Raw genomic sequence first — 11618 nt, 5'->3', positions numbered from 1 at the left:
CAATAACATAACAGCACACCCGTCAGAACTTATTGCGACAGAAGGGTCAGTAAACCTACATAACGGCGTTTCTTGATAACACAGTTTTCGTTACAAATTCTTAAAATAGAAAGTTTCCGATCGCCGTAAATCGCAAGGACTCCATTTTTAAATGCAAGGACACGTTCAAAATTTACAATAGATTCTTCATGTGACTTCCTAAGATATTTTCTCCTAGGCTCATAGATATTTAACAACCAGACCTTCACAGACCAACCAAAGGTACGACTCTGACCACCAACATGCTAATGCTCGTTGTTTCAGTGCAACAGTTTGCAATGATTTCCCACTATCAACACTTCTTATTGAAAGAAGGCAATTTTCAAAACAACACGCTACATACAAGGTGTCTGGAGAGAGTGCACGATAATCTATTTGGGCATTGTCAACGAAAGTAGCATCAGGCCATTCGAGAAGAGATTTGAAGGATAAAACACTGAGTACTTTGGGAAATCCTAAACATAAAATGAAACTCGTCCCATCTAATTTCGAGATGTAATTGACACGAGTATCACAAGGCAAAAATCCAATCTCAAGCACGTCAACGATCTTTTGATTTATGAATCGTACACTGCCAAAGCTAAATCATTTTCAAATCATTTACGAATGCAACACACCATTTTTTTTTCCACGAAAAACTTTTGAACAATATTTATTGGAAAAAACTATCTGACCAGATGGCAAACAGATATAATTCATTTTCATCTAACATTCAAGTCGAAATGCAAATAAGGCGGGGAAAACATTGAAAGGAATCATTACTACACAAATTCTGGTCAACATGAATATTCTTGTTATCAATCTTTTTCAAAGTTTCAGAATTCAAGACGTTCATGTAATCTACGACAGAGGAAACATACCTCACTTCATAATCTGCCAAAGAAGAATGTACGAGTTACAATTACTAAACAAACAATACGACCACGCACCATACACAGTCTCAACTTCAACCAATATCTCCTTCCTTTTTACATCCCACACTTTGATTGACGCTTGCTCTGTGACAAGTTTCATTCCACATGAAGAAAATGAACAGAAACTGATGACCGGGCCGTGCGCAATGAAGGGGACCTCTTTCTTTTCTTTAATATTGATGCAGAACCGGATTGAATTGTATAAACAATACGAAGAGTCTGGAGAAAAGGCACAGAATTGGAAAAGAGGTTCTATAATAGTAATTTGTGCCTCAAAGATAGTTGTAAGATCTGGTATTTTGAGCATTTGAACTTTTCCCTCAAGCACATTTACGCAAGCAAACATCGTATTGTCTGGTGACACAATAAAATCAAATTTGTATGGAACCACAGCTTCGGGGACAATGCTTAAATTAGAATTCCTTTCAGTTCTCACATATTCTATCCAAATCTCATTTGTCGCACCCAAGATATTCCTAGCTACACTTTTGGAATTGACGGCACCTTGTGAAAAATCAAAGTATCCATTAGCGAGTGCTTGCAAATATGTGTAACTATCTTTTTCATAAGTCAAAACTATTCCTCTCTCAGACCTAACTTCTACCATTTCGGAGAAACAAAGGTGTTGCATGATGCCATAATAAATATCTTTGGAAAGTTTAGAACGGTACGTGACAAGAATTTGCCTGAAAAAAGAACTGTTCAGGTGATAAAAAAATTTTAGTTTCAAGACGTTTATACCAACATGCACCAACCAATGAAATTCCTCTACCTCGCCTGCATCGACCAAATATTTCCAACCATTTTTTAAAGCGTACCTATTCTCAGCTGAAATTTGGAATTCTAAAACTGACTTCAAAGCATCTATTTCGCAGAATTGTTTCTTACAAGCACGCCAGAGACGTCTATTGCCGTCTGAAACATCTGCAACGAATGCATGTTCTTCATAACCGTTCAATGTCAGCCAATCCCATAATGACTTATGATAAACTCAGACACCCATCGTAAACTGGAAGAATTTCGGACATTATGTCAAGAACCGCTTTACGTATTTTAAATTCGTCTTCAGAGAGACCCATGCATGTGAAAAGAACTTTTATTGGGAGGGGTTCCTTAGAAACGGCAACGACATTGATGAAACTGTTTAAAGACATGAGGTATCTTGCTTGAAATGTTGGAGGCCTATGTCTAAACGTTTGAACTGCTTTTTGTAATATCCCGAAATACCGTTGGAGATGTAATCACTTCGGTCGGGTTCAATTCCCGCGCCCTTTTCTCTCAATTCACTGACCAAGTAATAAGCGTACAAAAACGATCCCTGACACTTTGAAATAACTGACCTTATACTTTTATCATCAAGATTAGGTAAACTATGACGAACGAAAAGCTCTATGTCGTGGTTGTGATCTTTGTCATCAGGACGGATTTCCCACGGGTGAAATGTTCAAGAATCTTTCGCACTTGTAGCTCTGGTCGACTTGAAATGAATATTTTAATCCAAACTGGCAGTTCGCAAAATCTCTCAGATATCAACTCCAAAAATTCGCTTTTCTCGTCAGTTTTGCTCTCGTCCAAAGCATCAACGATGATCAACATTGGATCGTGTCTGTTAAGGGCATGGAGGGGGTCGTTCAAAAGAACACGAAATGCGTCAGACAGCGAGTCACGAGAATGTTCACGACGAAGAATTTCAGTCAGTTTATCACGAAATCCTTCAACATTATCACACATTTGACTGGCAAGAGACTGAGGATTCTCTGAGCATTGCTGTAATCAGAATTTCGAAAATCACAGAAATGGTGAGCTGCGAGTTGACTACGTTCTCTAAAAAGCTCGCAAAGCTTTGCAGACAAAACACTTTTTCCAACACCTGGACCTGCAGTTAAGATCAAGACCCTGGATTCTTTACTCTCAAACCAATTTGAAAGTTTATCAAACAACCACTTTCTGCTGCCATCTTGAAATTTTCTACAAAGGTCACGAATCTTTCCAGTGAAGTTAAATTTAGCCAGTTGCTCGACAGGCGAGGGATGAACATTTTCAACTGTCTTTCTAAGTTTGATACTTCACATTCAACATCGTTTAATTTTGACATAAAATCATCCTCTTTTTTCCACTCTTTTAATCTTTGAATATAACTTTCTTCTTCAGGGCTAAGAGGAGCCACCTTTAATTCATCAATATCATTTTGAGGAATTCCCAAGTTGACTAACGGAACAGAAATTTTTGCCACAATGTTTCAAACTTTATTTCTTTCAAACTAGCAGTCGAGATATGACTATAGGCTTCATTTCTAAGCATTTTTACTCGTACAATATTTGCAGATATAGAAGTGTCGCTGACAGGAGGCATCACGTTCCATCCGGTTGCTGGTGCAGACAATCCACAAATATTTCGGAGCAGGACAGTCAACAGGGTAATATCAAAGTTTTTTGAATCTGGTGTACCAGATGTTGGAAAGAGTAGATACCATTGCGAGGCGTTAATTACACCGTATCGTATTGTCTGCAAGGTTTTTGTTGGCATTCAAAACGGAAGCTAAGGTGGAAGGTGGATGTACCGCATGCAAAGCATTTCTCAAAGCATTTGTAGCTTTATCTACCAACAAATGACATACCCTGAAATAATTAGCTTTGTCTTTCAATGGATCCATTGTTGTCTTTAAATAGTAACTTCACAATCCCCTATAAAAGTAAACCAGAAAACAAACTGTCATGCAGGATGATAATGCTTATGACACTGTTGTACAAATGTTGTTGTAAACAAATGTTGTGTACAAATGTTGTTGTCATATAAACGCGTTAAAAGACTTTTCAAATGGATTACCGTTTCGTGAAAATATGGAACTTAGTCTACCTCATTTTCGCTAATCTACTTTAGAATTTTGGAGTCCTAATGGGCAATGACTTTCAACAACCAAACGAATTATGATGAATATTAACAATAAATCAACAACTTGCTTTTATTTTCGGCATAATATTCAAAAGATGCTACAGATATCATTCTCGAGAACGCTGTGATTTCTCGTCTAGATAGCTGTAATAGTGTATTGCATGGACTACAGGCATGTCAGTTATAATGAGTTCTGTTGAATTCTGTTGCACAGTGGTCCATATATTTGAATGCTTTTTACGCCGGTATATATAGATATATATATATATATATATATATATATATATATATATATATATATATATATATATATATATATATAATAATATAGTATATATGTGTATATTTATCATTTGTAGACCTGGAGCGAGGGGAATTCGACGAAATATTACCCCCAAGGGAAGATATATCCCGAGGGCTTCGGTATATATATATATATATATATATATATATAAATATATATATATATATATATAATATATATATATATATATATATATATATATGTATATATGTGTATATTTATCATTTATAGACCTGGAGCGAGGGGAATTCGACGAAATATTACCCCCAAGGGAAGATATATCCCGAGGGCTTCGCCCGAGGGATATATCTTCCCGAGGGGTAATATTTCGTCGAATTCCCCGAGCGGAAGGTCTATAAATTATATATTATATCGAAACAACGTGTAGGCAGCGCAAAAGCTGGGTGAAATGGCTTCTTTTGCCTCCATTTTGAAATTGTTGACAACCTCGAGTCGTGTACGAGGCATCCACGCGTGGTACACGCAAACTCGAATACCCCGCTGCAGCGGGGTATTCGACTTTTATAGCATAATGTGAAAAAATTCGATGGAACTCCATGATTAATTTACTGATCACGTGGTACAAATCGAGCTTTCTGATTGGATGATTTACAGTTGAGATATAACATATATATATATTATATATATTTATATATATAAATCGTTATTTTGTTATATCTTGTGCATTAAAGGTAGTCATTGATGACGATAATATTTTTTGATTGATCATCGTAAACGCTAATTAATTTTTGTGTTTTACTTAAACATTCTTCAATAAAATAACATTTGTTTGTGTTGTTCTCAACTGTGAGTTAGGGTGAATCCGTAAAAATACAAAGCATTGTCGTTTTTCTTACCCATGAAAAAATAAAACTGCAAAACAGAATATAGTATCGATATAAAAAAGATCTATTGAAATAATTTTATAGGAAGTTTGCTTCAAAGCATTTTGGATTACCGTAATCAAACTCCTAAGCTCTTTGTAGCTTTTCGTATTTTCGAGGAATTTATTTTATATTTCGAATCGACTAACATTTAGGTTGGCAAGGCATCTAAATGAGTATGAACTCTATTGTTTATGTTCAGAAGCTTTATATTGAAGACTGGCACTTGCACGGCACGCCGGAGTTAACGCCAGAGCAGGCGTCTTGTTTTCTTTGACAATTGCTGTTTTTGAAATCAATTATATCGTCCTGACATCAATATTACCAGTGTCAATCGTAAACCTAAACACATTGAAAACCGGGTTGAAAAAACTGGCTGAACCTAGGGGGGGAAACGAACTTCATTCTTTGGATCGTAATTCTCGTAAGTCCGTGTGGTTGTGAATTGTGTGGTAGGTGGTGGTTGTGAAGTGCGTGGTAGGTGGTGGTTGTGAAGTGCGTGGTAGGTGGTGGTTGTGAAGTGTGTGGTAGGTGGTGGTTGTGAAGTGCGTGGTCGGTGGTGGTTGTAAATTAATGGTAGGTAGTGGTTGTGAAGTATATGGTAGGTGGTGGTTGTGAAGTGTGTTGTCGGTGGTGGTTGTAAAAATAATGGTAGGTGGTGGTTGTAAATTAATAGTAGGAAGTGGTTGTGAAGTATGTGGTAGGTGGTGGTTGTGAAGTGTGTTGTCGGTGGTGGTTGTAAATTAAGTGGTAGGTGGTGGTTGTGAATAGAATGGCAGGTGGTGGTTGTGATTTGTGTTGTCGGTGGTGGTTGTAAATTAATGGTAGGAAGTGGTTGTGAAGTATGTGGTAGGTGGTGGTTGTGAAGTGTGTTGTAGGTGGTGGTAAATTAAGTGGTAGGTGTGGTTGTGCAGTGGTAGTAGTGGAGGTTGTGAAGTGTGGGGTAGGTGGTGGTTGTAAATAGAATGGTAGGTAGTGGTTGTGATTTGTGTGGTAGGTGGTGGTTGTGTTGTGTTTAGTAGGTGGAGGTTGTGAAGTGTGGGGTAGGTGGTGGTTGTAAATAGAGTGGTAGGTGGTGGTTGTGATTTGTGTGGTAGGCGGTGGTTGTGAAGTGTGTTGTCGGTGGTGGTTGTGAATTGAGTGGTAGGTAGTGGTTGTGAAGTGTGTGGTAGGTGGTGGTTGTGTTGTGTTTAGTAAACAAAACGCTTGCTCGCGGATCTCGTCCCATACGAAAACAACATTTTTCGTGGTTTCAATGGTTCCACGACGTCACTAGGTTACCGCAAACACTTTGCTAGATAATGTATGGATCCCATGATATTTCTTACTTCTGCACCATCATTGGGTTTGCTCATATTCTTAATTTTGGATAATTCAAGCATTCCAACTGATGTACGTGATTACCTACCTATGTAGGGAACTGACGTGACGTTTGTTTGAGTGTTCCGAATTTGTTCCGGCAACACTCGAATCACCAATAATCTTTTTTGTTTTATAATAATGTAATAAATTGTACAAAAAAGTACACTTCTGTCTCCCAAATACTCTCAGCTCACTAGAATTCTCAATAGTAATACGTTGTCAACACGTTTTTTTTGTCAGGCGATTCGCCTGGTCTTAAGGAGGTCACCCGCGAGCAGGTGACAACAACTGATCTCTATGTAGTTCCTATCATGAGCAGGATTTTGACATTGTTGAGTTTCACTTTTCTTCCTCTACAACGTTTTAACAGCAGTTTCAACTGAACATCGTGGTCTTTCACTGCTCTGAACTTTCGCAATCGATTACGAATTGAAATATCATCAGTAGCCGTCTTAATGCGTTCTAAATCTTCGATAACTTGATAAAAAAAATATTCTCCGACTCGAAAAGCTTTTGTGGTATTTAAAGAACGCAGCAAAAATATAATAAATAATGACATTGTTTAAACAGTTCGAGTATTTACGCAGTTTGGGCCGTCTATAGTCTATATTCCTAGAGACTTGTAAGTTTAATATTGCCAAGGGTACGGTGTGATATTCGAGTGTAAACGAATGTTAAATAAGGCATTTTCCATTCGTACGAATGTTACCAATGGTAAGGTCATTTAGCGTGCATGCGTGAGACCGTGCTCAGCAGGAGACAATCGCAGCATGACACAATTGATGATACGAAAACTCTTACAACATTGGTACAATTCCCCTTTTACCATTGGTATACATTCATGTTCGTATTCACAAAACGAAAATATAGACTACCAATGATAAAATAACTTTGTCTATTGGTATACTTGCTACAATATTGGATACGTGCGGGTGATTTTAGCAACGATGCTTAGAAAGAATTTTAATTTCTTTGTTGTTGTTTCGTTGCTTCGCTAAATTTCCGGCGAAACTTTGCAAAAACCTTTTTCGCACTGACTTTCCCTTGAAATTGATTCATGCAATCTCGTAGCAATGTTGCCTGAAGACACTTACTGATAAATTGCGGCATGTTGCTGAAAATTGGGAAAGCCGTCGCGTATATTGTTGGATTAATTGTTTCACCGTATCTCTCGTCCGCTTGTTAAACTTAAAGCGTTCGTAGGTTTCATTTGTCTCAACAATAATTAAGAGTCTCTTCAAATTTCTTTATAGCTGTAGCGAAACCGTCTTTATCATTCCTAACCGTAAAATGCATCTTTCAAACATTCCCATCGCTTGATTCGCATATTGGCTAATTACTAACAAAATGCGTCTTCACTTCTTGAATTGCTCTTCGCATTCATCTAATCGAGAAACTATACAGACCATAGCATAAGTCTCCCATCCTCGATGAAATACCGCCATAGTATTTCTAGAATATGAAATTTTCGCTTTGCCTTTGGCTTTTGCCTTCGACTTCCAGCCTGCATGTCTTGATCTGTATCACTATCAGACATTCCTTAGTGCGACTAAATGTTTTCCCGGACTAAAACAACGCTGTTCACAATCCTACATCTGAAACCATGTTCAGTTGGTTTAACATAATTACATTTCAAAATACGCTTTCTTATGTGAACTTCACAGCGTCTAAATTAAGAGTGACTAAACATTACGTCTACATCTGGCTAAAAACTTAACAAAAAGTTCACCTTCCATGCACGATATGTATCGCAACAGCTAGCAATCTAGTGTTTATTCAACACATTTATCCAACTAAAGCCTGTCTGTAATCGTAACCGTGAATCTGACAAGAAGTATCTTGTCCACAATTTGATTTGCTCATGACATGTATAGAGAAACAGCCAACATTACATGGCCGGCACATTGTGAGAATTAAGTGTTATATAGTGTTACACAAAATGACTCAAATCAGACCAAGCTATCGATCAGCTATGCATCACGCTGATGTATGTGTGTGTGGTGTGTTCATCATTTAAATCTCTAAAATTCTAAATGTTAAACAGTTCATCTAATCTTGCTAATATATTGTATTATTTATTCATAGTTAGAAATATTCTCGATATACATTTTCGGTATGACCTTGAATTGATAATCAATTATTAATAAATATTTTAGGGTGTAGCCGTAAGAACGAGAATGGTGAAAAATTTAATATAAATGATTTAATATTACACAATAAAAACAATCAAAACAAAGTAATACCTTTTTATTCCAAGTACAACAGAGCGGATATCAGTAATCTATTAAAATATCGTTTTACCAGAAGAAATATGACGAACTAATTCGTTTGTTTTTTGACCTCACAATTCATAAATAACAATTATCAAACCAGTGACAGTTTACTGTCTGTGGAATAAATTCAAGTATTCCTTGACGTGCAAGAGAAATTCCTCAGTTTTCCTGACTGGTCGAAGGTCCGGGCGACCGAGCGAAGTTAATAAAGTTTATTATATGGCATAAGGCATGTATTTACAGTTGAAACAAACAAGAAATGCGTGAATTCATATTAGTAGCCTGGTACCACTGCCTGGTACGCATTTGATAAAAAAGTCCCAAAATATTGCATTATATTATAGCTTAGCTAAAACCGTCTGGAGCCATCTTACTAATTTGAATAGCAATTAAATTTGCCTTTCAGAATTAATTTGTGCAATTTTCCTTCAATCTTTAATACAGAAAAAACGGAAGCAAAAATTGGGTGATTGCGATGTCAGAAGCAGTTCAAAACTTTCTCTTAAACATAACAGTTTCAACAAAATGACGAGCTGCTTTTTTATTTTCACATCGTTTGTTTTTTTTTGCCTTACAATTAGTGCAAACTGGATTGTTCTACAAACACATCCATTGTCTACACCGTCCATTCCCGTTACAACGACAGCATCGAGTCATATTTAAACTACAAGCAACTACAATACTTACTTACGTGGTCTACCTACAAGCTAATTTACTTAACTATTATTCGCTTTAAGCAAAAAGATAGAATATTTTAAAATGTTTATATATTGCATTTATATGGAGTATAGAAAAACATACGTGGTAAATTATATCGTGCATGTGCATGACAAATACTTTTATCTTGCAACTTCACGGTTATAAAATAATATAAATAATATATTCGAGAAAAAGGAAGTTGCCACTGCGAAATCACTGCATGCATCGCTGATATTCCTGAGTAATCGCTGTCGCTGATATTCAAGAATCAACATTTAATCATACCATTTAGGGGCTGATTGCATGGACCGGGATAGCATGTTTGCCCAGCAAACGATTACATGAGTGATTTCAATATGATATTTTAGCGAAATTTTTTAAAATCAATTGTGTCTCGTTTAGCCTTAATAATTTCAATCCTTCCTGGGTTTTATAGTATTATATTCATTCTTGTGATTTTACTCCAGTTTAATTTGCGGGCCTAAAACGATTACATGCAAACTTTTACCCCGGCAACTTAGTAGGGGCGTGGCAAACGAGCTAGGATTGGAGGGGGGTGTCACGTAATATTGGCCCACTTTTGATAATGGAAAATGAAAATTTGTGTATGACATGGGTGTAGGAGATGGGTCAACTTTTCTATGAGTATCACGATCCTTAAATATTCATAAATACTGAAACAAATGTTGCCGTTGTACATTTGATCAATTTGCTTACAAGTAACAAAGCAATTTGACCAACTTTTTTATCATGCTGAATTATCAGGGGGTATCACACCCCTCACACCAACCCCCTCTCCAATTGCCACACCCATATCCGCAAGCCGAGTTGGCCCGCTTGACAAAACCACAGCCCAGCTGACCCGGTTGCATGTAACAGAAACGTTTGAATTGACTATAATAACTATAGAGAACGGGCCAGCCTCGCCCATGCAAACCCCCCTTACATCATGACGCGGGTTCACATCACTATGCATGGACCTATTCGAAGTAGAGCAAGAGGCCTATTGCGAGATACACAAAAACGAGGCTAGTCAGGTTTTCTGCCGCAAAAATTCCAGCATAATTTGTTTACTTCTAAATTTTGATTGAAGAAACTTCGTGTTTCGTATCTTGTCACATAAAATAAATATGATTTTGATATATTCGAAAAAAATAAGACCTGGTCATAGCCTGACTACACCAAGAAATTGTACTTCGCCACAGGCTTCGTTCTCCTTTTCCAAAAGGTTTATGTACTTTATCTTCCAGAGGAACTTCAAAAAATTGCTTTAAAATATAAAAATGGAATGCTAAAAACTTCTGATAAAAATGTGCCTGACAAAACAGGAAACTAATTCTAAAAGTAAAGATATCCATGATTCATTACTCATTTCAACTATTTTAGATCAGGTAAATCATTGACCTAAACCATCCTTTATATTCATTTCACTCAAGTCTCTGACAAAATGAAGAAAGATGAAAAAAAATATCCTTCATTTTACAGCGTCTTGCCTGGCTACGAAAATATTTTCCTTTAGATTTTAACTTCTAATGGAAGAAATAATATTTTCTTATATAGGGACATAAAGACCTTTAACTTTCAGGAAAATAACATAAACAATTGAAAATATATTCTTTCAGTAACAACGTAATTTTTCATGTTTCTTTCAGAGCCTTTTTTTTACTCAAAGCGGAAAAAAGGTAATAATGATCCATGTTAATTATAGAAGAATTTTTCGTTAATCGTCTTCCGTTAGGAACAGTAAAGCAAGTAAAGAGGGCTATTATACTGAATTCCTGTGTGTAGAATAAACTGATCGCTTAACAAGCAAGATGCTGAATATTCATGAACGCCTATCACAAGTACACAAAGGAAAATCTCTTGGATACAAAATATATTTTAGAAATATTTCTGTACAACCATTACACAGTTCAAACGTTTTCATAGACGTATTCCGTATTTGTTAAATCCGTTGACTATGTAAAAGTTAATTCGCTTTTTTTTAAGACATATCAGATAATTTGCGGCCGTTTCGCAGTTAAAACAGATAATTTGCGGCCGTTTCGCAGAAAAACTAAAAAAAAGGTTTCAACGATTTCCTTGGTTTTCGCATTTCAAGATGTTCCATATATAGCTGAACGTTTTGATTTACGCGTGGTTTTCGCATTTAAACAAGAAATCGGATTCTAAACTACTTACATCAAAAAAGGAAATCTTAGTATACTTTTCAATATTATGAATTTTGAAATATTTGTTGCCATTTCTGTCA

At 36.5% G+C, this 11618-nt stretch overlaps 1 pseudogene; it reads right to left on the bottom strand.

Annotated features, from left to right (window-relative positions):
* Positions 1 to 2342: 2342 nt before the first annotated feature.
* The window catches only part of LOC114534834, an 89751-nt pseudogene continuing 80475 nt past the window's right edge, over positions 2343 to 11618 (bottom strand).

Source organism: Dendronephthya gigantea, unplaced genomic scaffold, assembly GCF_004324835.1.
Source record: "Dendronephthya gigantea isolate DGI-Jeju-01 unplaced genomic scaffold, DenGig_1.0 000107F, whole genome shotgun sequence".
Classification (NCBI taxonomy): Eukaryota; Metazoa; Cnidaria; class Anthozoa; order Malacalcyonacea; family Nephtheidae; genus Dendronephthya; species Dendronephthya gigantea.
This window is presented reverse-complemented; position numbering and strand designations above follow the sequence as displayed.